We start from the raw sequence: 27,882 nt of genomic DNA, 5'->3' as shown, positions 1-27,882 counted from the left end.
TGGACTAAAATAATCTGAGTCTATAAACTTTTTTAATTTTCTGAAACCTTTGAGCATTTGCCCGGGGTTGTTAAAAGGTCCACGAATTTTAAATAAATTCAATTCCGGCCCAGGAGAGAAAATCACCGAACGTAAATAGGTTCTTGACCGTATAAAGAACCTTTTTATCTGTAAAGTATTTCAATTCGGTCCAGGAACCTTTCTTCCGGATCAGTTTAAATAGGGTCCAAGTCTCGCATTGGAACTTGGACCGAAATTAAATTGGGCGAGAAAAAAATTCCGGTCCTGGACCTCTCAACAACCCTAAATTTGCTCCCCAGTGCCACTGCCTATTCAAGAAGCACGTACACCCTTAAATAAATTAGGCTCATCTCTAACATGTGTTGACCTTCAAGAAACAGTGATATTGGGGTATCATTACACAAATCATTACACAAACACAAGCTCCACTCTTGTGCCATTCGAATGCATTTTTTTATAATTGATTATGCGTGACGCAAAAATTTCTAGAGCAGGTGATAAGATAAGTGGGGATCAACTTATCTGTACGCTATTTCCTGCTTTCAGGCTTTGCCATGAAAATTACAGGATTTCCTTGACCTGTTCGTTGCACTTTTGATGCTCTCAGCAGGATATAAGAGCAAGGAAATTTACCGCCGTGCTGAAGGAGGGGAGTGTGGGGTTATGACCTACATCAGGTGTCGCCAACGCGTCGACCCCGGTCTACCAGTCGACCGGCAAACCCCGAGAGGAAGCACGAGGTGCTCTGTCATATTATACGGATTTTATTATGCATAGTCACAAAACATTTTATTACCTCTCTGTATTTTCAACTATTGTATCAGGAAATGAGCTTTGTTGTAACAGTTAATTTCTTTCTTTGTTGAATCACATAATAATTAACCATAAAAAAGTCAATATTCCTTGCCTTCTCCGTTCGGAGTAACCAACAATTCGTTACTGAAAGACTGAACAATGGGCGATCGAAAGCTTTCGTCTCCTACACTACATTGTTGTTAGCGACAAGGCCGGTTTGATTACATTGTTAGACGCAACAATCTTTCCACAAAATAGAGTAAGGTGGGGTAAGACTGCGCACCGGTTTTTCGAGGTGAAAATCACACACAGTTGGCACCACTGCGCCACCGTTACTTCGTCCAAGATGGTAGCTAGCTGTGGACAGTGGTGAAGATACGTTTGAAATTCGTTGTGCTGAGAGAGGTAAGTGAAAAGATTTTGAGCGTGTTTGCTATTTATTTTGGTACTATGTGTTTTCAGTACTACGTCACTGTGAAAGTATACAATATTACGATGTTGTGGGTAGAAGAAGCTGTGTTAATGCCGAGTCCACATGTGTATTAGTTTCCATTGCTTTGTGCAATGGCTGGGCAGCATCACGTGATTTGTTCAGGAATGCAGCACGGGGCACGACTGAGCACGTTCATTCAGCTTTCCAGACATCTTCACTGAGGACGAGTTTCATCCCTCTACTGTGACAAATGTATCAGCTCCAACTCCAGGTGAGCAGTCTTCAACAAGTGAGGTTAACAATACTGGATCATACGGGCACATTTCCGTTAACCAGATATCACCACTTCCACGTGCAGAGCATATTCAGCACCGCCGACGAAAGAGAAGGCAGTCTCAGGTGTTAACTGGATCTCCATTCAAAGTCAACTTGGAAGCCTCGTTGGCTGAGAAGAGTAAGAAGAAAGTTCAGGGGAAACAGGAACGGAACATCGTTGTTGAAGAAGATGTAGCAAGCAGAAAACGCCAGAAGAAAGAGTACAATTGCCCAGGTTGTAATGAGAAGTACAGCGATCCTCCAGCAGAGGACTGGATTCAGTGTTCTACATGTGATGAGTGGTGGCATGAAAATTGCACCTCGTATGAAACAGGAACCTTTGTTTGTGATTTGTGTTAGCGATTCCTAACCCAAGTGCAGGACGGGATTCACTATGCCTACTGTGAGAATGCCACGAGAAATGTATCCCATATGATAGAAGAACTTTTTAAGGTGATTTGTGTTTCTTTTTATACAAATGTGACTCTGTGTAGAAAGTGCGCATTCTTACCCGAACTTGATCGCAGTCTTACCCCGCGGTGCGGGTAAGACTACGCATTTGCATTGTCACGGATTTGTAATTGTTTCATGCAGAAATATTGTTCATTCAGCTTTCGGAAATTTAGTGTTAGTTAGCAAAGGACAGTGCAATGTGTATTGCTTTTTTCATGTGTGTCTGTAATTTCATAGCTTGAATATAAAATTATGAACTCAAACTGCGCAGTCTTGCCCCACTTTACTCTACTGGGCCAGTAGCAGTGATGTGCGTCTACGTGTAAACAACGATAGTCTACATTCTACACGTAGTCTATTTTATACACGTAGATGACGTAATCTATGTAAACAACATAGCGAGAGACGATAACTTAGCAAAGGGCGCCGTGAAAGTAGAACAAAATTATACTACGTATCAGTTGCTGATGTGTAATGAGAACTTTTCATACTCTTTTTTCCAAATTCGAACAATTTCTCCTAGGAAGGGACCTAATATAGGAATATTCTAGTATTTTATGGGAAAAGATCACTCTTGGCTCACGACTGCCATCTGTTGTTTCTTGCATACTATTTATCTTCTTCCATAGTTGATAATAGAAGAGAAGAGAAATTTCGTTGTAAATAGGATTCTGTTCATTTCGTTAGGAACCAATATAGTTGAAAATGTCACTTTCCTTTCATGAAACCCTTGAAAATTAATTTTAATGCACTTTAGATTGTCTACGTAGTCTACAACCCAATATAATCTACTCGTAGACAACGCATGTAGACGTAAACTTATAGTCTACGGCACATCACTGGCCAGTAGGAAGTTATTCGCAACCCTGTGACGTTTGTCGAAAGTTCGCGATCGAATAAAATTGTAGTAATTATGTATAAAAAAAAAAAGAAAAAAAATCCTTCTCATTAAAAGGATGAAAAGATGCTAATGATGAACTGGGAAGATACGGCCTAAAACAGGTGCCAGGCCCACAGTACTGAAGCCAAAACTTATTTAATAAATAAATAAATAAATAAATACATAAAATAAAATAATCAATCTCAATTTTAAGGTATTGGCCCTTTGCTTCCTTCTTTAGGCTCTCGTTGTTAGGTCTAATAAGATAAGTAGACCGCCAGTGATCCTTGAAATGTAAATTAGCCCTCAAACCAAAAAAGATTGGCCACCGCTGGCCTACATTGATCCAAAAAGCGGCTCCGTTACTTTGTAACCCCATATTTTTGTACCATCAAAACCTCATTTGCCAAATTTTGTACTATTTTTGTACTACTCAAAAATGCTAAAAATAATTTTTGTACCACTCAATTTACCGTCGAAAAAAAATAATCAAATTTGGGGTTACAGAGTAACGTCTCAACCTCATCATCGGTTTCGGCAATGTTTTCCACATCAAAATATTGTACTATTTATGTACCATTTTGTACCACTATTTAAAATTTTTGTACCCATCAGAAACAGCCAGAAAAAAGGCGGGAAAACTTTTACATTGCAACCATATATTTTTGTATCGTCTCGAGTTGCTTCGAAGAATATTATGCTATTTTTGTACTAATTTCTTTTAAATTAAACTTTATTAACACTACTTTGCAATAAGTGGATATCCGATTTTTATACCGTTCTTAGAAAACCCTCAAAATTTTGAAATTTGTATTTATTTCTTAGAGGCAGGAATTCACGGAAAAATATTGGACAAAATTTTATTGAATACGTGAGGTTTTTGTCTGCGTAATGTTTGAATAAAATGTCTAGAATGACTACTTTCCAATAAGCACCTCCATTATTTTTGTACCGTTACGGAAAACCCGAAAACAATTTTCAATTTTTGGATTTTTCATATCCATGTACTAATTTATATGAATAAATGGACAAAATATTATCACAATGGTGAGTTTAGAGCTCCCCAATTCATCAATACAATTTTATAGACATGTACTTTATATCAAGTCCCTTTTCAAGTCTTCGCAAAGTCACGAAAAACCCGGGAAACATTTTATAAATTTCACAATCCTCTCAAAGACACGCAATTTACAAAAAAATATGGACCAAATATTAACGAATATCAGATGTTTATATCTGTTTAACGTTTTAAAAAATGCCCTAATTTCTATTAGGCAGCTTTTTGATTTTTGTACCGTCACTGAAAATCCGGGAAATATTTTTGAATTCTTACTTCTACGCTGAGACACGAAGTTTACAAGAAACTATAGACCAAGTAATTTCAAGTGTGTGAGGTATGTAATGTAATGTTTAAATTATATCTCCTATATTGTTACTTTCTATTAAGCCCGTTATCGATTTTTGTACCGTCACGGAAAACCCGGGAAATATTTTGGATTCTTATTCTTCGCTGAGACACGAAGTTTACATGAAACTATAGACCAAGTAATATCAAGTGTGTAAGGTTTGTATATAAGTAATGTTTAAATTATATCTCCTATATTGTTACTTTCTATTAAGCCCCTTATCGATTTTTGTACCGTCACGGAAAACCCGGGAAATATTTCTGATTTTCTTACTTCTATGCTGAGACAGGAAGTATAAAAGAAACTATAGACCTAGTAATTTCAAGTGTGTGAGGTTTGTATATAAGTAATGTTTAAATTATATCTCCTATATTGTTACTTTCTATTAAGCCCGTTATCGATTTTTGTACCGTCACGGAAAACCCGGGAAATATTTTTGAATTCTTACTTCTTCGCTGAGACAGAAAGTTTAAAAGAAACTATAGACCAAGTAATTTCAAGTGTGTGAGGTTTGTATATAAGTAATGTTTAAATTATATCTCCTATATTGTTACTTTCTGTTAAGCCCGTTATCGATTTTTGTACCGTCACGAAAAACCCGGGAAATATTTTTGAATTCTTACTTCTTCGCTGAGACACGAAGTTTACAAGAAACTATAGACCAAGTAATTTCAAGTGTGTGAGGTATGTATATAAGTAATGCTTAAATTATATCTCCCATATTGTTACTTTCTATTAAGCCCGTTATCCATTTTTGTACCGTCACGGAAAACCCGGGAAATATTTTTGAATTCTTACTTCTTCGCTGATACACGAAGTTTACAAGAAACTATAGAGAAAGTAATATCAAGTGTGTGAGGTTTGTTTATAAGTAATGTTTAAATTATATCTCCTATATTGTTACTTTCTATTAAGCCCGTTATCGATTTTTGTACCGTCACGGAAACCCGGGAAATATTTTTGAATTCTTATTCTTCGCTGAGACACGAAGTTTAAAAGAAACTATAGACCAAGTAATTTCAAGTGTGTGAGGTTTGTATATAAGTAATGTTTAAATTATATCTCCTATATTGTTGCTTTCTATTAAGCCCGTTATCGATTTTTGTACCGTCACGTAAAAAAACCCGGGAAATATTTTTGAATTCTTACTTCTTCGCTGAGACAGGAGGTTTAAAAGAAACTATAGACCAAGTAATTTCAATTGTGTGAGTTTTGTATATAAGTAATGTTTAAATTATATCTCCTATATTGTTACTTTTTGTTAAGCACCTTATCGATTTTTGTACCGTCACGGAAAACCCGGGAAATATTTTTGAATTCTTACTTCTTCGCTGAGACACGAAGTTTACAAGAAACTATAGACCAAGTAATTTCAAGTGTGTGAGGTATGTATATAAGTAATGTTTAAATTATATCTCCCATATTGTTACTTTCTATTAAGCCCGTTATCGATTTTTGTACCGTCACGGAAAACCCGGGAAATATTTTTGGATTCTTATTCTTCGCTGAGACACGAAGTTTACATGAAACTATAGACCAAGTAATATCAAGTGTGTGAGGTTTGTATATAAGTAATGTTTAAATTATATCTCCTATATTGTTACTTTCTATTAAGCCCGTTATCGATTTTTGTACCGTCACGGAAAACCCGGGAAATATTTTTGAATTCTTATTCTTCGCTGAGACACGAAGTTTACATGAAACTATAGACCAAGAAATATCAAGTGTGTGAGGTTTGTATATAAGTAATGTTTAATATATATCTCCTATATTGTTACTTTCTATTAAGCCCGTTATGGATTTTTGTACCGTCACGGAAAACCCGGGAAATATTTTTGAATTCTTACTTCTTCGCTGAGACACGAAGTTTACAAGAAACTATAGACCAAGTAATATCAAGTGAGTGAGGTTTGTATGTAAGTAATGTTTAGATTATATCTCCTATATCGTTACTTTCAATTAAGCCCGTTATCAATTTTGGTACCGTCACGGAAAACCCGGGAAATATTTTTGAATTCTTACTTCTTCGCTGAGACACGAAGTTTACAAGAAACTATAGACCAAGTAATTTCAAGTGTGTAAGGTTTGTGTATAAGTAATATTCAATTTATATCTCCTATATTATTACTTTCTAATAAGCCCGTTATCGATTTTTGTACCGTCACGGAAAACCCGAAAAATATTTTTGAATTCTTACTTCTTCGCTGAGACGAAGTTTACAAGAAACTATAGACCAAGTAATTTCAAGTGTGTGAGGTTTGTGTATAAGTAATGTTTAAATTATATCTCCTATATTGTTACTTTCTAATAAGCACGTTATCGATTTTCGTACCGTCACGGAAAACCCGGGAATAATTTTTGAATTCTTACTTCTTCGCTGAGACACGAATTTCACAAAAAATTGTTGACTAAATTTTATCGAGTGACTGAAGTTTGTATCTATCTAATATTTATATAAAATCGTCTATGTAAATACTTTCTATTAATCCCGTTTTTGATTTTTGTACATTCACGAAAAATCAGGGAAATATTTTATTAATTTTACTTCTTCGCTGAGACACGAAGTTCACAAGAAACTATGGACCAAATATTATCGTGTGTGTGAGGTTTGTATATATATCTAATATTTATATAAAGTCATCTATGTAAATACTTTCTATTAAGCCCGGTTTTTGTACCGTCACGGAAATCCGGGAAATATATTTTAAATCTTACTACTTCGCAGAGACACGAAATTCACTAGAAATTCAAAACGAAATAATATCGGGTGTGTGAGTTTGTACCTAAGTATTCTGTAAAAAAAAAATATCCTATCTGATACCTTTCTATTAAGTCAGTTTTTCATTTTTGAAGCCTCGCGGAAAACCCGGGACTTAATTTTGAATTCTTACTTCTTCGCAGAGAGATGAATTTCACAAAAAATTGTTGACCAAATTTTATCGAGTGTGTGAGGTTTGTATCTATCTAATATTTATATAAGATCATCTATGTAAATACTTCCTGTTAACCCCGTTTTTGATATTTGTACCGTCACGAAAAATCAGGGAAATATTTTATTTATATTACTTCTTTGCTGCGACATGAAATACACCAGAAACTTTGGACCAAATATTATCGAGTGTGTGAGGTTTGTATCAAAGTAATTTTTATACAAAATTATCTATATAATTACATTCTAATAAGCCTGTTTTTGATTTTTTTACCGTCACAAAAAATCCGGGAAAGATTTTCTGATCCTTAATTCTTTGCTGCGACATGAAATACACTAGAAACTTTGAACCAAATATTATCGAGTGTGTGAGGTTTGTGTCTAAGTAATTTTTATACAAAATCATCTATATAATTACTTTCTAATAGGCCTGTTTTTGATTTTTGTACCGTCACTGAAAATCCGGGAGAGTTTTTTCAATCTTACTTCTTTGCTGCGACATGAAATACACAAGAAACTGTAGACCAAATATTATCGTGTGTGTGAGGTTTGTATATATCTAATATTAATATAAAATCATCTATATAAATAATATCTATTAAGCCCGTTTTTGATTTTTGTATCGTCGCGAGAATCCGGGAAAATTTTTTAAAATCTTACTTCTTCGCTGAGACACAAAATTCACGAGAAATTCTAAACCAAATATTATCGAGTGTGTGAGGTTTGTATCTAATTATTCTGGAAATAATATATTCTATGTGATTACTTTCTATGAAGTCCGATTTTAATTTTGGTAGAGTCTGCGGAAAACCCGGGAATAATTTTGGAAATCTTACTTCTTAGCTGAGACACGAATTTAAGAAATTTAATTTAATTTCAAGAAATTATAGACCAAATTTTCTCGAGTGTGTGAGGTTTGTATATATCGAATATATATATAAAGTCATCTATGTAAATACTTTCTATTAAGTCCGTTTTTAATTTTTGTACCGTCACGGAAAATCCGGGAAATATTTTTTTAATATACCTTCTTTGATGAGACACGAAGTTCACAAGAAACTATGGACCAAATATTATCGTGTGTGTGAGGTTTGAATCAAAGTAAATTTAATTCAAAATCATCTATATAATTACTTTCGAATAAGCCTGTTTTTGATTTTTGTACCGTCACAAAAATCCGGGAAAGATTTTCTAATCCTTACTTCTTTGCTGCGACATGAAATACACCAGAAACTTTGGACCAAATATTAACGAGTGTGTGAGATTTGTGTCTATCAAATATTTATATAAATCATCTATGTAAATTCTTTCTATTAAGCCCGTTTTTTTTGTACCGTCACGGAAATCCGGGTAAGATATTTTAAATCTTACTTCTTTGCAGAGACACGAAATTCACAAGAAATTCAAAACCAAATATTATCGAGTGTGTGAGGTTTGTACCTAAGTATTCTGTAAATAAAATATCCTATCTGATTCCTTTTTATAAAGTCCTTTTTTTGTGTTTGTAGCCTCGCGGAAAACCCGAGACAAATTTTTGAATTCTTACTTCTTTGCTGAGACACGAATTTTACAAAAAATTGTTGACCAAATTTTATCGAGTGTGTGAGGTTTGTATCTATCTAATATTTATATAAGATGATCCATGTAAATACTTTCTATTAACCCCGTTTTTGATTTTTGTACCGTCACGAAAAATCAGGGAAATATTTTATTAATCTTACTTCTTGGCTGAGACACAAAGTGCACAAGAAACTATGGACCAAATATTATCGAGTGTGTGAGGTTTGTGTCTAAGTAATTTTTATACAAAGTCATCTATATAATTACTTTCTAATAGGCCTGTTTTTTATTTTTGTACCATCACTGAAAATCCGGGAGAGATTTTTTCAATCTTACTTCTTTGCTGCGACATGAAATACACAAGAAACAGTAGACCAAATATTATCGAGTGTGTGAGATTTCTGTGTATCTAATATTTATATAAAGTCATCTATGTAAATACTTTCTATTGAGCCCGTTTTTTATTTTTGTACCGTCACGGAAATCCGGGAAAGATATTTTAAATCTTACTTCTTCGCAGAGACACGAAATGCACAAGAAATTCAAAACCAAATATTATCGACTGTGTGAGGTTTGTACCTAAGTATTCTGTAAAAAAAAATATCCCATCTGATACCTTTCTATTAATTCCGTTTTTTATTTTTGTATCCTCGCGGAAAACTCGGGACTATTTTTGAATTCTTACTTTTTCGCAGAGACACGAATTTCACAAAAAATTGTTGACCAAATTTTATCGAGTGTGTGAGGTTTGTATCTATCTAATATTTATATAAGATCATCTATGTAAATACTTTCTATTAAGCCCGTTTTTTATTTTTGTACCGTCACAAAAAATCCGGGAAAGATTTTCTAATCCTTAATTCTTTGCTGCGACATGAAATACACCAGAAACTTTGGACCAAATATTATCGAGTGTGTGAGGTTTGTGTCTAAGTAATTTTTATACAAAATCATGTATATAATTACTTTCTAATAGGCCTGTTTTTTATTTTTGTACCATCACGGAAAATCCGGGAGAGATTTTTTCAATCTTACTTCTTTGCTGCGACATGAAATACACAAGACACTGTAGACCAAATATAATCGTGTGTGTGAGGTTTGTATATATCTAATAATAATATAAAGTCATCTATTTAAATACTATCTATTAAGCCCATTTTTTATTTTTGTATCGTCGCGAGAATCCTGGAAAGCTTTTTAAGATCTTACTTCTTCGCTCAGACACAAAATTCACAAGAAATTCTAAACCAAATATTATCGAGTGTGTGAGGTTTGTATCTAATTATTCTGTAAATAAAATATTCTATGTGATTACTTTCTATTAAGTCCGATTTTAATTTTGGTAGAGTCTGCGTAAAACCCGGGAATAATTTTTGAAAACTTACTTCATCGCTGAGACACGAATTTCACAAGAAATTTTAGACCAAATTTTATCGAGTGTGTGAGGTTTGTATATATCGAATATCTATATAAAGTCATCTATGTAAATACTTTCTATTAAGCCTGTTTTGAAGTAAGAATTCAAAAATATTTCCCGGGTTTTCCGTGACGGTACAAACATTGATAACGGGCTTAATAGAAATTAACGAAATAGGAGATATAATTTAAACATTACTTACATACAAACCTCACTCACTTGATATTACTTGGTCTATAGTTTCATGTAAACTTCGTGTCTCAGCGAAGAACAATAGTCCAAAAATATTTTCCGGGTTTTCCGTGACGGTACAAAAATCGATAACGGGCTTAATAGAAAGTAACAATATAGGAGATATAATTTAAACATTACTTATATACAAACCTCACACACTTGATATTACTTGGTCTATAGTTTCATGTAAACTTCGTGTCTCAGCGAAGAACAATAGTCCAAAAATATTTTCCGGGTTTTCCGTGACGGTACAAAAATCGATAACGGGCTTAATAGAAAGTAACAATATAGGAGATATAATTTAAACATTACTTATATACAAACCTCACACACTTGAAATTACTAGGTCTATAGTTTCTTTTAAACTTCGTGTCTCAGCGAAGAAGTAAGAATTCAAAAATATTTCCCGGGTTTTCCGTGACGGTACAATAATCGATAACCAGATTAATAGAAAGTAACAATAAAGGAGATATAATTTAAACATTACTTATATACAAACCTCACACACTTGATATTTCTTGGTCTATAGTTTCATGTAAACTTCGTGTCTCAGCGAAGAATAAGAATTCAAAAATATTTCCCGGGTTTTCCGTGACGGTACAAAAATCGATAACGGGCTTAATAGAAAGTAACAATATAGGAGATATAATTTAAACATTACTTATATACAAACCTCACACACTTGATATTACTTGGTCTATAGTTTCATGTAAACTTCGTGTCTCAGCGAAGAACAATAGTCCAAAAATATTTTCCGGGTTTTCCGTGACGGTACAAAAATCGATAACGGGCTTAATAGAAAGTAACAATATAGGAGATATAATTTAAACATTACTTATATACAAACCTCACACACTTGAAATTACTAGGTCTATAGTTTCTTTTAAACTTCGTGTCTCAGCGAAGAATAAGAATTCAAAAATATTTACCGGGTTTCCGTGACGGTACAAAAAATCGATAACGGGCTTAATAGAAAGTAACAATATAGGAGATATAATTTAAACATTACATATATACAAACCTCACACACTTGATATTACTTTCTCTATAGTTTCTTGTAAACTTCGTGTATCAGCGAAGAAGTAAGAATTCAAAAATATTTCCCGGGTTTTCCGTGACGGTACAAAAATGGATAACGGGCTTAATAGAAAGTAACAATATGGGAGATATAATTTAAGCATTACTTATATACATACCTCACACACTTGAAATTACATGGTCTATAGTTTCTTGTAAACTTAGTGTATAAGCGAAGAAGTAAGAATTCAAAAATATTTCCCGGGTTTTCCGTGACGGTACAAAAATCGATAAGGGGCTTAACAGAAAGTAACAATATAGGAGATATAATTTAAACATTACTTATATACAAACCTCACACACTTGAAATTACTTGGTCTATAGTTTCTTTTAAACTTCCTGTCTCAGCGAAGAAGTAAGAATTCAAAAATATTTCCCGGGTTTTCCGTGACGGTACAAAAATCGATAACGGGCTTAATAGAAAGTAACAATATAGGAGATATAATTTAAACATTACTTATATACAAACCTCACACACTTGATATTACTTGGTCTATAGTTTCATATAAACTTCGTGTCTCAGCGAAGAATAAGAATCCAAAAATATTTCCCGGGTTTTCCGTGACTGTACAAAAATCGATAACGGGCTTAATAGAAAGTAACAATATGGGAGATATAATTTAAGCATTACTTATATACATACCTCACACACTTGAAATTACTTGGTCTATAGTTTCTTGTAAACTTCGTGTCTCAGCGAAGAAGTAAGAATTCAAAAATATTTCCCGGGTTTTCCGTGACGGTACAAAAATCGATAACGGGCTTAACAGAAAGTAACAATATAGGAGATATAATTTAAACATTACTTATATACAAACCTCACACACTTGAAATTACTTGGTCTATAGTTTCTTTTAAACTTTCTGTCTCAGCGAAGAAGTAAGAATTCAAAAATATTTCCCGGGTTTTCCGTGACGGTACAAAAATCGATAACGGGCTTAATAGAAAGTAACAATATAGGAGATATAATTTAAACATTACTTATATACAAACCTCACACACTTGAAATTACTAGGTCTATAGTTTCTTTTATACTTCCTGTCTCAGCATAGAAGTAAGAATTCAGAAATATTTCCCGGGTTTTCCGTGACGGTACAAAAATCGATAAGGGGCTTAATAGAAAGTAACAATATAGGAGATATAATTTAAACATTACTTATATACAAACCTTACACACTTGATATTACTTGGTCTATAGTTTCATGTAAACTTCGTGTCTCAGCGAAGAATAAGAATCCAAAATATTTCCCGGGTTTTCCGTGACGGTACAAAAATCGATAACGGGCTTAATAGAAAGTAACAATATGGGAGATATAATTTAAGCATTACTTATATACATACCTCACACACTTGAAATTACTTGGTCTATAGTTTCTTGTAAACTTCGTGTCTCAGCGTAGAAGTAAGAATTCAAAAATATTTCCCGGATTTTCAGTGACGGTACAAAAATCAAAAAGCTGCCTAATAGAAATTAGGGCATTTTTTAAAACGTTAAACAGATATAAACATCTGATATTCGTTAATATTTGGTCCATATTTTTTTGTAAATTGCGTGTCTTTGAGAGGATTGTGAAATTTATAAAATGTTTCCCGGGTTTTTCGTGACTTTGCGAAGACTTGAAAAGGGACTTGATATAAAGTACATGTCTATAAAATTGTATTGATGAATTGGGGAGCTCTAAACTCACCATTGTGATAATATTTTGTCCATTTATTCATATAAATTAGTACATGGATATGAAAAATCCAAAAATTGAAAATTGTTTTCGGGTTTTCCGTAACGGTACAAAAATAATGGAGGTGCTTATTGGAAAGTAGTCATTCTAGACATTTTATTCAAACATTACGCAGACAAAAACCTCACGTATTCAATAAAATTTTGTCCAATATTTTTCCGTGAATTGATGCCTCTAAGAAATAAATACAAATTTCAAAATTTTGAGGGTTTTCTAAGAACGGTATAAAAATCGGATATCCACTTATTGCAAAGTAGTGTTAATAAAGTTTAATTTAAAAGAAATTAGTACAAAAATAGCATAATATTCTTCGAAGCAACTCGAGACGATACAAAAATATATGGTTGCAATGTAAAAGTTTTCCCGCCTTTTTTCTGGCTGTTTCTGATGGGTACAAAATTTTTAAATAGTGGTACAAAATGGTACATAAATAGTACAATATTTTGATGTGGAAAACATTGCCGAAACCGATGATGAGGTTGAGACGTTACTCTGTAACCCCAAATTTGATTATTTTTTTTCGACGGTAAATTGAGTGGTACAAAAATTATTTTTAGCATTTTTGAGTAGTACAAAAATAGTACAAAATTTGGCAAATGAGGTTTTGATGGTACAAAAATATGGGGTTACAAAGTAACGGAGCCCCAAAAAGCAAAGGTGGATAGCGATGTGTGTGAATGTATGTCACGCACCGCGGCCGTGCGGTGTAAGGAGTAAGACTTTGGGCTCGGACTATGGGACGCGTACAGGTTCGAGATTCCTGTGGGATAACAACAAGTATAACAACTCTTCTCCAGAGATTTCGCCCAGTGTATGAGACCGGTGGCAATCCACCATTGCGAGAAAATTGGGGAGCTACGAATGAGTATCTAACGGGTTCTATTGGGTGCCGCTGTAGGAGGGAATCTTTTCTTCTCGCACAATTTAAATTCGGTCCAATTTGCGTATTGTTTCATTGACAAAAGGTTTCCTGGACCGAATTTTAATTTTGATCCGGAAAAAAGGTTCCTGGAGCGTGTTTAAATTCAGCCGCGGAAGAAAAGTTTCTGGACCTTATTTAAATTGACCTGGTAAAAAAATTTCCTGGACCGAATTGAAATACTTTACAGATATAAAGGACTTTTTACGGTCAAGAACCCATTTACACTTGCTGATTTTCTCTCCTGGACCGGAATTGAATTGATTTAAAATTCCTGGACCGAATTGAAATACTTTACAGATATAAAGGATTTTTTACGGTCAAGAAACCATTTACACTTGCTGATTTTCTCTCCTGGACCGGAATTGAATTGATTTAAAATTCCTGGACCGAATTGAAATACTTTACAGATATAAAGGTTTTTTTACGGTCAAGAAACCATTTACACTTGCTGATTTTCTCTCCTGGACCGGAATTGAATTGATTTAAAATTCCTGGACCGAATTGAAATACTTTACAGATATAAAGGATTTTTTACGGTCAAAAACCATCTACACTTGCTGATTTTCTCTCCTGGACCGGAATTGAATTGATTTAAAATTCCTGGACCGAATTGAAATACTTTACAGATATAAAGGATTTTTTACGGTCAAGAAACCATTTACACTTGCTGATTTTCTCTCCTGGACCGGAATTGAATTGATTTAAAATTCCTGGACCGAATTGAAATACTTTACAGATATAAAGGTTTTTTTACGGTCAAGAAACCATTTACACTTGCTGATTTTCTCTCCTGGACCGGAATTGAATTGATTACAAATTCCTGGACCGAATTGAAATACTTTACAGATATAAAGGATTTTTTACGGTCAAAAACCATCTACACTTGCTGATTTTCTCTCCTGGACCGGAATTGAATTGATTTAAAATTCCTGGACCGAATTGAAATACTTTACAGATATAAAGGATTTTTTACGGTCAAGAAACCATTTACACTTGCTGATTTTCTCTCCTGGACCGGAATTGAATTGATTTAAAATTCCTGGACCGAATTGAAATACTTTACAGATATAAAGGATTTTTTACGGTCAAGAAACCATTTACACTTGCTGATTTTCTCTCCTGGACCGGAATTGAATTGATTTAAAATTCCTGGACCGAATTGAAATACTTTACAGATATAAAGGACTTTTTACGGTCAAGAAACCATTTACACTTGCTGATTTTCTCTCCTGGACCGGAATTGAATTGATTTAAAATTCCTGGACCGATTTGAAGTACTTTACAGATATAAAGGATTTTTTACGGTCAAGAAACCATTTACACTTGCTGATTTTCTCTCCTGGACCGGAATTGAATTGATTTAAAATTCCTGGACCGAATTGAAATACTTTACAGATATAAAGGACTTTTTACGGTCAAGAAACCATTTACACTTGCTGATTTTCTCTCCTGGACCGGAATTGAATTGATTTAAAATTCCTGGACCGAATTGAAATACTTTACAGATATAAAGGACTTTTTACGGTCAACAAACCTTTTACACTTGCTGATTTTCTCTCCTGGACCGGAATTGAATTGATTTAAAATTCCTGGACCGAATTGAAATACTTTACAGATATAAAGGACTTTTTACGGTCAAGAAACCATTTACACTTGCTGATTTTCTCTCCTGGACCGGAATTGAATTGATTTAAAATTCTTGGACCGATTTGAAATACTTTACAGATATAAAGGATTTTTTACGGTCAAGAAACCATTTACACTTGCTGATTTTCTCTCCTGGACCGGAATTGAATTGATTTAAAATTCCTGGACCGAATTGAAATACTTTACAGATATAAAGGACTTTTTACGGTCAAGAAACCATTTACACTTGCTGATTTTCTCTCCTGGACCGGAATTGAATTGATTTAAAATTCCTGGACCGATTTGAAATACTTTACAGATATAAAGGATTTTTTACGGTCAAGAAACCATTTACACTTGCTGATTTTCTCTCCTGGACCGGAATTGAATTGATTTAAAAGTCCTGGACCTTTAAAAACCCTGATCGTAACCCGGTCATGGAAAAGCTACAACCACGACCTGACCCCATGTCATCCCGTAAGTGGTTGGAAGATCGTCCACCTCTGGTGAGGCATTTGGGAGTGCAGCCGGCAGTTGGAAGGTAGACCCTCGCCCCCGCAGGCTGTTGCGCCACGGGTTATATACCGTATATACAGGGTGTCTCATAAGTAATAGCGCATCCTGACACAGTTGAAAGTACACGACGATAATAGAAGCAAAAAAGTCTCAGTAAACATGGATCTGCAAACGAGCCGTTTTCGAGATAATTGCGAATGTGTGGTTACAAGCCACCACTGCCTTCATTGTTTGTAAACGTCATCCTAGTTGGTAAAATGCTAATAATACAGTAAGAAAAGTCGTTGGAGATCTCATTGCTTTTATTGAACATTCTACTTATTTTAACAAACGTTAAAACTAACTTACTCTCTAGCCTTCTTAAACCCGAAGGTTCATGGCTGCAGCAACACAGGCCTTCCATCTGTCCCTATCTTGAGCAAGATCTATATACATACTCTTTTCCATCCCTACCGATTTCCTTTAGGTCCATCTCAACGTTGTCCCTCCATCTTCGTCTTGGCCTTCCTACAGGTCTCTTACCATCAGGTTTCCCTACAAGAATCCTGTGAGCTCCTCTTTCCTCTCCCATTCGTGCCACATGGCCTGCCCACCTAAGTCTTCTTGATTTAATTATTCTAATAATATCTGGACGTGAATACAAATTATGTAGTTCTAAATTATGTATCCTTCTCGACTCACCTGTCTCCTCATCCCTTTTAGGTCCAAATATTTTCCTTATGATCTTATTTTCAAATACTCTCAATTTATGTTCCTCTTTCAATGTAAGGGACCAAGTTTCACACCCATATAATACTTCAGGCAATATTACTGTTTTGTATATTTTAACTTTTAGTTTCTTAGATATTAAACGAGAAGATAAAAGTTTATGAAGAGAGAAGTAACATGCATTTCCTGAATTAAGCCTACTTTTTATTTCCTCTTTAATATAATTTTCATTTGTTAATATTACTCCTAAGTTAGTATGTTACAATTACTGTACACTTGTACCCGTTAAAGGAGGTGTTCAAAGTGTCGTCCTTGCATCTGGATGCAATACTGTACGCGATTCCGCATTGAGTTTCGATTTGTTTCGAACATCCCCGGATTATTTCGGAATTGGTCACAAGCATGTACAATTCTCTGTACTGATCGCATCCATCCTGTTTGATTACAACGCCACCTCTCGGAAATGTTCTGTTTTGTAAACAAAGAGCAAACCTCGGAACGCGTGTTTACAAAACGCAATCAGTGACACATTATTAACATTTACCAACTAGGACGGCGCTTACAAACAATGAAGTCAGTGGCGGCTTGTAACCACACATTCGCAATTATCTCGAAAACGGCTCGTTTGCAGACCCCTGTTTACTGAGACTTTTTTGCTTCTATTATCGTGTACTTTCAACTCTGTCAGTTTGCTCTATTACTTATGATACACCCTGCATAGAACATAGTCGTTCTAGGGGAGTAGGATGCAGAATAAAATATTTTGTATGTTTAGATCTTTTAACTCTATTAAAATTATACTCGAAGACAAAAAAATGTTAATATGAGTTAATTTTAATGGAAGTTTGAGTTTACGTAAGTAACCATCCTGTTCCCGCTACCCTCTTTTGAGTTCTTACCATATTATCATTTGGAAATTTCTTCCTCAAAATTTAGGGAGGGGATGTAGCCCCATCAGCTCCCCCCTTGCGCCAGAGTACACATATTAGAAACCTTAGTTTTGACTGGAGGTTTAACTGATACATGTGTCCCGTGCCGCATTCTGGGGTGTGTGCTAGGGTATAGCCATCTTTTTGGCCAAACTTTGTACAAGTAAGAACGTCAAATTCAGGAAACTTTGGTAAAATATAGATCATATATGTATATGCGTGTGTTTGATTGTTCAGCAATAACTCTCAAACGCCTGGAGCGATTTCAACCAAACTTGGTACGCGTATCACGTGCAACCTGGAAAGAAATACTGTGGGGTAAGACACCCCTGGCACCTTTAGGGGTGGGGTGGGAAGGGTTGACATGTAAAAATAATCGAGAACCACCGATATTAAATTTCGCACAAACAGGCATAGGTGACTCTATGCAATCTGCACAAGTGTTTCTCGGATTGTCTAACATTCAGGCTGTGTTGGGAATGGAATCCATAGTTTTCGTGACACTCCCAATGCGGTCCAACTCCCAAGTTCATCACCTATCGGCATGGGGGGTGAGAGGGGGAGTGAAAAAGAAAATGCTACAAATGACCTAGATTAGTGTCGAATCCATATTGTTCGGAGTTGCTAAGCTAGTTGGTGAAATTCACGATCTCATTTAAAATTAATTACATTTTATACTATAGTTAGAATTCATTATTTTCATGTCTAATACAAGATTGGGATGAATAAATACCCGGGGAACGCTGGGTAATCAGATAGTTACGAATAAAAGAAGGAACGACCACTCCCTCCTCCCACACGCACATTCTCGCAAAGATTCTGGGTTGGTAATGCCCAACATTTGGAACACTTTCTGGTTTTCGAAAAAGTTATAGTTGTTAAAATATGTACTGAGAGGTGTTGTAAAAATGCACAATATATTCAGATTGTTGTTTCGTAGCTTTGTAACGAATAACACTTTTTGGCACACTATTAAGACAACAAAACACCCAAGAGAAAATTCTGGGAAGTGTAGAAGATTTGTACTTCGTCATTTTTTCCTCAGAAAATATGACACAATGTGAGAAATGTACAAAACAATACCGTTCTATATTTCTAGCTAATTATCTTTGTTCAATTATATATATTGTTACGTTCCCCGGATTATTCTCAATGGATCAGCTTACGTTTATTCCTCAACGGCGATCATGAGACTTATCAGCCTACTTTGAAGCCCTCAGGTAGTGGGACATCAGATAAGGATATGTTTACTTAAACCTTACTAACTCTCGCACACCAAAAATATATTTAGATGTCAGTTAATGTTAATATATTACACTTGCACTCGCAATTAAACTCCTTATTACAAACAAAATTGTATTAAGATCATAATAGTTCTTGGCTACACAAATTAACAGATTCACATTTCCAAAATCACTTCAATCATCCAGCAACATTTATATTATCTTTCTCCTAACAACCCACAATCAAATGTTTTAAGGTTAGTGCATAACCATAACAGACTACCCAATTGAATAAAACAAATTACGTCATCATAGATATTTAACATATTAAACATATTAAACACTTAAAATGATACAATAAGTGGGTGCGTATCAATATAATCCTTATTGAACATGTCGAGGACACATCTTGCCCGCAGCTTTGGCAACACGGCGTTGCTATTAGCTTACCTTCAGCAGAAAATGCCGAAAATCCTCCTACGTTGGGCCATCACCAAGAAATATTACACAAAAACAATTGCTGTAACTCACAAGTCAACTTCACTTCCTCAAAAATACCTAGCCTCTCCCACAGAGGTTCGAAAAATCAGATTTGAGGCGTATCTTATCAGTGGCCAGAGATAGACCGATCAAACATTCTGGATTAGCCTTATCGACAAGTCCTAACCGCGGTGCACTGCGGAGTTGGTATGAGTTCCATTATGTTTGCTTCGGACAGATTAAGAATGTCGCTGCAATCTCACTGAATTCTAAAAGGAAAATAACATTGTCCATAGATGTCACTACGAGGTGACTGGGTGAAGGCTAAGCCTATTGCCCAGTTCCTGAACTAACAGCCTACGTAAGACATGTTCAAATACGGCAAGAGAAAAGGAATAACAGCCAGAAAGTAGAAAATAAGAAATGAGAGAAAATGAAGAAATAGAAAAGAGAGTCATAGAGACGGTGATAGATAACGAGAGAAAAAATAAGAAACGAGAGAAATATGAAGAAATAGAAAAGAGAAAAGAGAGAGAGATGCAGAGTGTGAAAGCGAACAAGAGAAAAGGGAGAAACGAGAGAAAAATGAAGAAATAGAAAAGAGAGAGACAGAGAGGGTGAAAGAGAACGAGAAAAATGAAGAAATAGAAAAGAGAGAGACAGAGAGGGTGAAGAAGAACGAGAGGAAAATGAAGAAATAAAAAAGAGAGAGATAGAGAGGGTGAAAGAACGAGCGATAAATGAAAAAATGAAAAAGAGAAAATAGAGAGATAGAGAGAATGAAAGATAACGAGAGAGAAAATAAGAAATGAGAGAAAAATGAAGAAATAGAAAAGAGAAAAGATACAGGTAGAGAGGTTGAAAGCGAACGAGAGAAAAGGGAGAAATGAAATAAAAATGAAAAAAATAGAAAAGACAGACATAGAGAGGGTGAAAAAGAACGACAGAAAAATGAAGAAATAGAAAAGAGAGATAGAGAGGTTGAAAGATAATGAGCAAAAAAGAAGAAATAGAAAAGCGAAAATAGAGAGGGTGAAAGGTAAGGAGAGAGAAAATGAAGAAATAGATAAGAGAGAGATAGAGAGGGTGAAAGATAACAAGAGGAAATAAGAAATGAGAGAAAAATAAAGAAATAGAAAAGAGAGAGGGGGAAATAAAAACAGAAAGGAAAATATAAATAGGAGAAAGAAGGAAAAATGAAGAAAGTGTGAACGAAGAGGAAAACAGAAAGAGAGACAGACGAAATGAAAGAAAGGAATAAAAAAGGGCTTATAGAAAGAAGGAATGAAAAATGTTGAAAGAGGAGATTAGAAAGAGAGAAACGAAGATAGTAAAACAGAAGGAGAAATGAAAGGGTAAAGAAAAAGTTAGTTTTTTTCAAATCCACTTTATGCACCGATACGTTAATCGGTACTTAACCCACAGTTTAAAATGTGATCCTATTCCGAACCAGTGTGCAATACGCCTCCACAGGGGAACACACCAGGGGCACTTTGATTACAAGGCCGTAACTCTCCACTGCAATATCAAAAATGCCCGAGAGAGAACGAAGAAGCAGATGAAATATGCAAATTCACGCCCCTATGCGTAACAATTTAAATTTTCCTCACTGTAATATAACTAACAAACAGCATGATATAACTTAACCTAACATGTATAAGTGATGGGGAAGCGTTCTTGTGTTTTTGACTACGACACATCACATTAAAAAATCCGGGCCTGTTTAGGTCCGTAGGCCCCTGCACGAATATATGGCAGAAGAAATATAAATCTTTCTTAAATCTGCTGCTATATTTTAACAAGGAACGTTCATTATTTAGATATTTTATTCATATGCGCAACGGTTGAATCAAAACCACCCCGTGCGAGGGGGCAATCCACGGACCATGCGCTGGTTTAGCGAAATCTTCCAACCCCGCCTCGAAATCTGATTGGTTAGCTTGAGCCTTGGGATCGACCACGGGTTTAAAGCGGATGAGACCAGGAAATGCCGCGAAAGAAGTGGCGTATCCAGGAATGTTGGAGGGAGACATAATCTCCCCATTCGGTTAAACTCTCCTATGAAATAAAAGACATTAACTACGTATGCTAATTTCTATTGGCGTCAGGGGCCAAGTTAGACACCGAGGCCAAGGGCGTATCCAGGGTATTGGTCCTGGGGGTCCGGACCCCCTCCAAATTCCTTTCTTCTTTTTCAACATAGTATGGTGGATTCAGCATACTTTCCGATGAGACACATGACGAAGCAGGGATGAACAATTAATTCTCTTTGTGTCCATGGTTTGTGGATTCTGAAAATAAAATCCACTAAAAGTATTTTTTAAGTTTCACACTGAGTAGTGATATGTGAGCTGAAAACCTGATCTTGAGTGAGGTGTTTTGGTACAGTAAGTGAAGTTTCTGTGTGTTTCTTTTTAGAAGTATTACATGCAGAGGTGAAATACTAAAAGCAAATATATTGCATTATGTACTAGACAGTAAAAACGAACTACAGTGTTTGTGAAGAAGTTTTTTTTGTTAAATTTCTTCAACATTATGAAATAACTGGAGCTTTCCGAGTGAATCATCCCAAGCAAGTTGAAAAAGGAACTTTCTTAATTGTACTCTTTATTAGAGCCCTAATCACAATTTAGCTTCTGCTCTATCTTACCAAGATACGTCATAGAACTGCTTCTGAAAAGTGTCAACAGACATTCTATTAGGAAATTGCGATTCCAAAAAAACAAACCAACAAAAAAAAGCGAGACAACTGCCACAAAAGAAGTGATGTAAGTGAGGTGACAACATTAATTTTATAAAGAATATGGAGGACAGAATGAAGAAAATATGCACGAAAGAATGTGAAAAAGAAGGCAAAATAAATAGTCTATGGAAACAGCTGGAAAAGAATGGCTATGACACGGAGGATAGACTGGACATAAAAGGCAGGGGAGAATTGGAAGAGAAAGAAAAAGAGAGGAGGTTTGGAATAAGGAGTATGGGGAAGAACACAGGCGGGCATTAAAACTTACAGGAAGGGAGGGAGAAGCATCTTAAGAATAGCGAAGAATGCAAACGAGAAAAAGGAAAACAGAGAAGAGGAAGAGGAAGAGGAAGTTTATCTACGAAGTGAAATGTAAAGAATGTCAGAGTGTGTACATAGGATAAACGAAAAAGAGGGTGAAAGACAGGTTGAAACAACATAGGGATGATGTACGACTTAAGAGAGAGAGAGAGAAATGCGATATTTAAACACACGAGAGAAACAGGACATGACATAGAGTGGGATGAGGCTAAGCAGATAGGAAGGGAGAAGAGAATACTAGTGAGAAAATGGAAAGGGGCCAAGGAAATAGAGAAGAAAGGTGAAGATCACACAATGAACTGGAATGGGGTACTGAAGATAAACAAAGAATGGATGAAGGTGTTAGAGTGGAAAGGACAAGAGAGAAAGAGGAGAGAAGAAGGAAGAAGAATGAAGGAAAAAGAGCGTGAGATAAAGAGTCCAACCACATTCTCTTTCAGGTGAAATTACAGTTGACAAGGGAAAGCCACCTGCTAGAATGTTCCAGAACAACTTTCTAATAGTCTGGAGGGGAGTATTTTTGTGTATATATATTGTCCTGTTTTGTACCTTGTTACATTTGTACTTGGTGCAGAGTCTGAAGAAGACCTTGCTAGAAGGTTGAAACGTTACGTTTAGTTTATGTTTTATAACAAAATAAATTTCTGCCTTGGTCAGCATATTGAGTTTTTCAACTCTCCTCGTACTATTATAGAGGAGGGGGCGGAGACATGCACCATTGGCCTGGGGGGATAGGCACCCCTGGCTAGACCCCCTCCAAATTTTCTTTCTGGATACGCCCCTGACAGAGGCCCTTTGAGCTCTCTGGTTCCCTGACCCTGGATTGCTGAAAGTAAGGGATTTCTTGCTCCCAAACCCATGTATTCCTGACGAGAACGATAAATTCCCATCCCTGTTACGCATCCCAATCCTCAATCTGAATACTTTGTAAGTGACAGCATGCACCAAGTCAAAGGCGTGCGAACCTGCGGCAAGGAGGAAGCATGACAGTTGTCTCTTACAATATTTTCACTCGGATATTTATCACCGTTAATACTCGCTACTAACACAATTGTACACTATTAGCATTATTTTTTAAAAAGACGAAGCAAGCAACGAGAGGGAATTATTTGTAAAGTAAAGGTGTTTAAAACTCTTGTGCCAACTGGACGGCAGGCACGTATTCCAGAAACCCAACAAATATCATATTTAAGTATAGTACATATTAGTAATTAAAATTACTTCCTTAGCAGGATTAAACATATTGTATAATAAGTTGTAATATACTGAGAAATTCTCAGTAAAAATTTCTACATGCCCACAAAAAACGCACAACAGTATCCTGCTCTTCTAACGTACACTCGTCGAGAACAGGCGCCAATTTTAAACTGAGCTGCCCATGCGTGCGTCTCGTATCTAGCGATTGCTAACTGAATATCATCAAGCTGGATTGTGCTGCCACCTAATGACACATTTAGATACTACTCACTACTATTTTCAGCTTATTCTACATCAGTTTGTCACCTATTTACTTGATATGATCCATATTTTTCTGTGACGTCTCCACTTCAAAATATGCCACTGAAACAAAGATAAATTTTGTGTTAATGTATATAAATTGTAACTTAGTTTCACGTGTATCTAGTTTAATATTTATTGTATTGTATTCTGTTTTGTGTATCTTTATATAGCTACATTGAGGAAATACCTTGTGTGAACTTGGAATGTAAACTTGTGTAGATGTCCGTTTCCTTTCTAGCGTGCTTTTGCAATTAGTAAGTGATTTATCTGTATTTAATCTGTGATCTTGAAAAGGTATAAAGGCGAGGATTTCACATGAGAAATGAACATTCGTCGCAGATCGTCGACAGAATTCAAACCCAAAAGAACTGTTCGGTGTTGTACATACATCTTGGTGTAGTTCGGGGCGCAAGCTTGCTATAAGCGACCATAGGTACGCCGATAGCCACGCATTGAGGTTATGTGTTATAGTTGAGTCAAGACACCGTTAAAGCGAAATCCTCACATTCATTCGAAGTATATTTGCTTTATAATTGTAATAAATAAAGAATAAATCATTTCATTTCATATGCGGTAGTAATGTTGTTTTATTCCTCTGTGCTGTGAAATTGTCGTTGCGTAATACTAATCCTGTACCTGAGAGTCGTCTGTGTACTTCAGCGAGTCTCATCGTTCACCGCAGAGCATTATTCAGTTATTATTAAACCCAATGAATATCAAATATAATACATATAGGTACGTGTCATACTGACGTACCCTCGTATATGTACAGTCATTTCGCAAAAATGTGTGTGGTGAAAGTTTTAGTTTAATATAGACACGAATTTTGTTTAGACTCGGCTTCCCTTTACTCGGTGCAAATATATGTTCCATTTCCACATCAGAAGTTTGGCATGTGTATAATTACGCCTAAAATTACACTAAACGTAGCTACACAGGAGTAGAATTTTCGGGATCCGAACCTACTCTACGTAGATACGCTCGTTCAGTACTCATCAGTGCAGTGTTTGTAAAACAGTGAGATGGAATGTAACAGATTCTTTCCCCCGTGTAGGGCCCTTGCTCCTGCCCCTCCGTAATCAGAGGGTGTGCGCACACCTATGTACCAAAATTACATAAAAGTAGCTATTAAAATGCTTAAAAATATATATTTCAACAATTTGTTACTGGTCACTTAAGAAGAAAGGAAGAGTATAATATTAAATTTAATTCACGAAAAACCTAATCATTTCATGATTTCATGATTTCATGCGTCGCCTTGATCACATTAACTACAAGTAGCTGAGGACTGAGAGTCCACTTACAGAACTTCAAGTTTAAGTATACTCAAAGGCCACCATCTAAACACTCTATTATACATAAGAATTAAAGTGTCTTACTCTGTTAGACTACTTAGGACAATGCTACCCCATTAATCCTTGATCTCAAATAAACATTTTTTGTCCATAGATGGAAGCGTAAACTTGTATATTTTGTTTAAGGAAAGGCCTTAAAAGGCTAAAAAGTTTAATTAATATGCTACATGTTATTAAACTTAGTAAATTTCCTTGTAATGATTTATAAATAGTGAAGTTCATGTGAGTTTGCTAATAATAATAATTTGGAACTAAAATGTACCTTACTTAAATAAGAACCCAAATAGCAAATACTAATCCCTGTGAACAAAATAGTCTTCATGCTGCATTTAGCTTATTTCTACGAGGTTCATTTTTTAATTAGGGGCCGTTTTGCGCTCACGTTGGCAACACTGCGTGCTTGGCGTTTTGCGCATGTACGTTCGTTACCGACGTAAACAGACGCCATTTGCATGTTGTGAAACGCTTGGTGTGGTTGTGGTGGACAATGGAAGTGGTGCAGGTGATTGAAAATCCCGCCGAGTGTGAGATACGATCAGTGATCAGGTTTTTGACCGCGAGAAATGTGAAAGCGGCAGACATTTATCGCCAGTTACGTGATGTGTATGGTGAGAATGTCATTGTTGAAGGCAAGGTGCGTAAGTGTCTGTTTAAGGCCGGTCGCACGAATGCTCATGGCGAACCACGAGGCGCTTCTGATTGAGTTACTGCCGAATGGACTTCCGGTATCATGTTGCTGCACGACAACGCACGGCCACACACACTTCAGCTGCCACACAGTCGCTCATTGACTCATTTGGCTGGGAGCCGATGGACCACCCTCCGTACAGTTCGGATCTCGCCCCTAGCGACTATCACCTATTCCTCCACTTGAAGACTTTCCTCGCTGGGAAGCGATTCAGCAGCGCCGATGAAGCCAAACAGACCGTGACGGATTGGCTGTCTGACCTGGCGGCAGATTTCTTTGATGAGGGTCTACAAAAGCTCATCTACCGCTACGACAAGCGTCTCAACAACTATGGGAACTACGTTGAGAAGTAGCTGAATGTACATATGAACAGCCACAGAGGTAATTCAATTTCTTCCTTTGCATGTTTTCGTTTTATTTCAAACCGGCCCCTAAGTCAAAAATAAACCTGGTATCTTCTGTACTTTATTTTCATTATTACTAGGGAAAGGATTTTAAGGTGCAAAATTATGGTCGGGAAAGGGAAAGAAGTTTCTGAAAATGTTTTCAAAAAGGTTCAATAGATGGTGCTGATAAAATACTCTCTTTATTCTGCGCCTTCTGTATATAATGCGCGCGGACCGCAGAGAGAACAGTCGTTCTGCCGAATAGGTTTTGTTGAAGTTTGTGTTTTCTCTCGCGGGTTTTGCTACGTTATCTTGGAAGCTATTGGGCCTGCAATGATTATATTATACCATTTTATAGCTCTCGTTCTGCTCTACAAAATGAGACTATAGGATTTTATGTGGCTGCTCAAGAAGAGTGAAAATCATTGATTTTTCTGTTCAATTTTTTAACAAAACATGAAAGAAAAGGAAGCATTAAAGAGGGGGTAAAAATGGTATAAATGTACTAATCTCACGAAAAGGTGCAACAAAGTGTGTTCATTTTACTTGATTTCATGTCCTAAAATACATATCTCAAACGACCGGTATGAAAACAGCTATATTTTTGGAAAGCTGCTGCACCTTAAAATCCGTTTCGTAATTATTACCTTATTCCTTGAATCAATCTTCTCTCACTAGCCTGATCAGAAACTTCTTTCCACGTCAGGCCTGGGGAACCCGTCGCATATGTGAAAGAGCGCTCTCGAATGTACTGCAGAGCGAGCAACGGTACTGTAGCGCTGCAAGAGGGGCGGAAAGGAGGCTTCATCGGTTGCGTTCGTGCACTGGGAAACCTCTCGTCATCTGATTCGTGAGTGACAGTGCAGAGTAGCATTGTAAGGCACACGAGGTAATTCCATGAAAGTGAGAGCACTTTCCCCAGGAACAGAAAGCTGAGGGAGTTGCCATTAAGCTATCCTAGGCTATAACCTAGCGGCCTCAAGTCCAACGAGGCTGCACAATAACGAGACGTTGAAGAGGCAGAATTGCCAAAGACCGTGGGCTATTAAAATTACTGAATATTGTGATAATAGCAATACAAAACAACATGTCAAGTCCTTTCACTTGATTATTTCATGAAAGAATGTTTCTAGAGTTTAAATAGCCTCTTACGTCATAACCCAATTTTCAGAGGGCACGTAACATTGCTCAAAGATGAACAATTGTTCCTCAAAAAAACGAATATAAAC

At 36.0% G+C, this 27,882-nt stretch overlaps 1 protein-coding gene across 2 annotated transcripts in view; it reads right to left on the bottom strand.

Moving 5' to 3' along the window:
* The window catches only part of LOC145991609 (solute carrier organic anion transporter family member 74D-like), an 81,040-nt gene extending 61,290 nt beyond the window's left edge, over positions 1-19,750 (bottom strand). For both annotated transcript variants that reach the window (XM_083127671.1, XM_083127673.1), the window contains exon 1: positions 19,631-19,750. The gene's annotated coding sequence lies outside the window, so the exon portion shown is untranslated. The remainder of the gene's footprint in view (positions 1-19,630) is intronic.
* Positions 19,751-27,882: the final 8,132 nt, after the last annotated feature.

Source organism: Lepisma saccharinum, chromosome 8 (genome assembly GCF_977018435.1).
Source record: "Lepisma saccharinum chromosome 8, izLepSacc3.1, whole genome shotgun sequence".
Taxonomy (NCBI): domain Eukaryota; kingdom Metazoa; phylum Arthropoda; class Insecta; order Zygentoma; family Lepismatidae; genus Lepisma; species Lepisma saccharinum.
The sequence above is the reverse complement of the archived record's forward strand: the minus strand, read 5'-3'. Positions and strand labels throughout refer to the sequence as shown.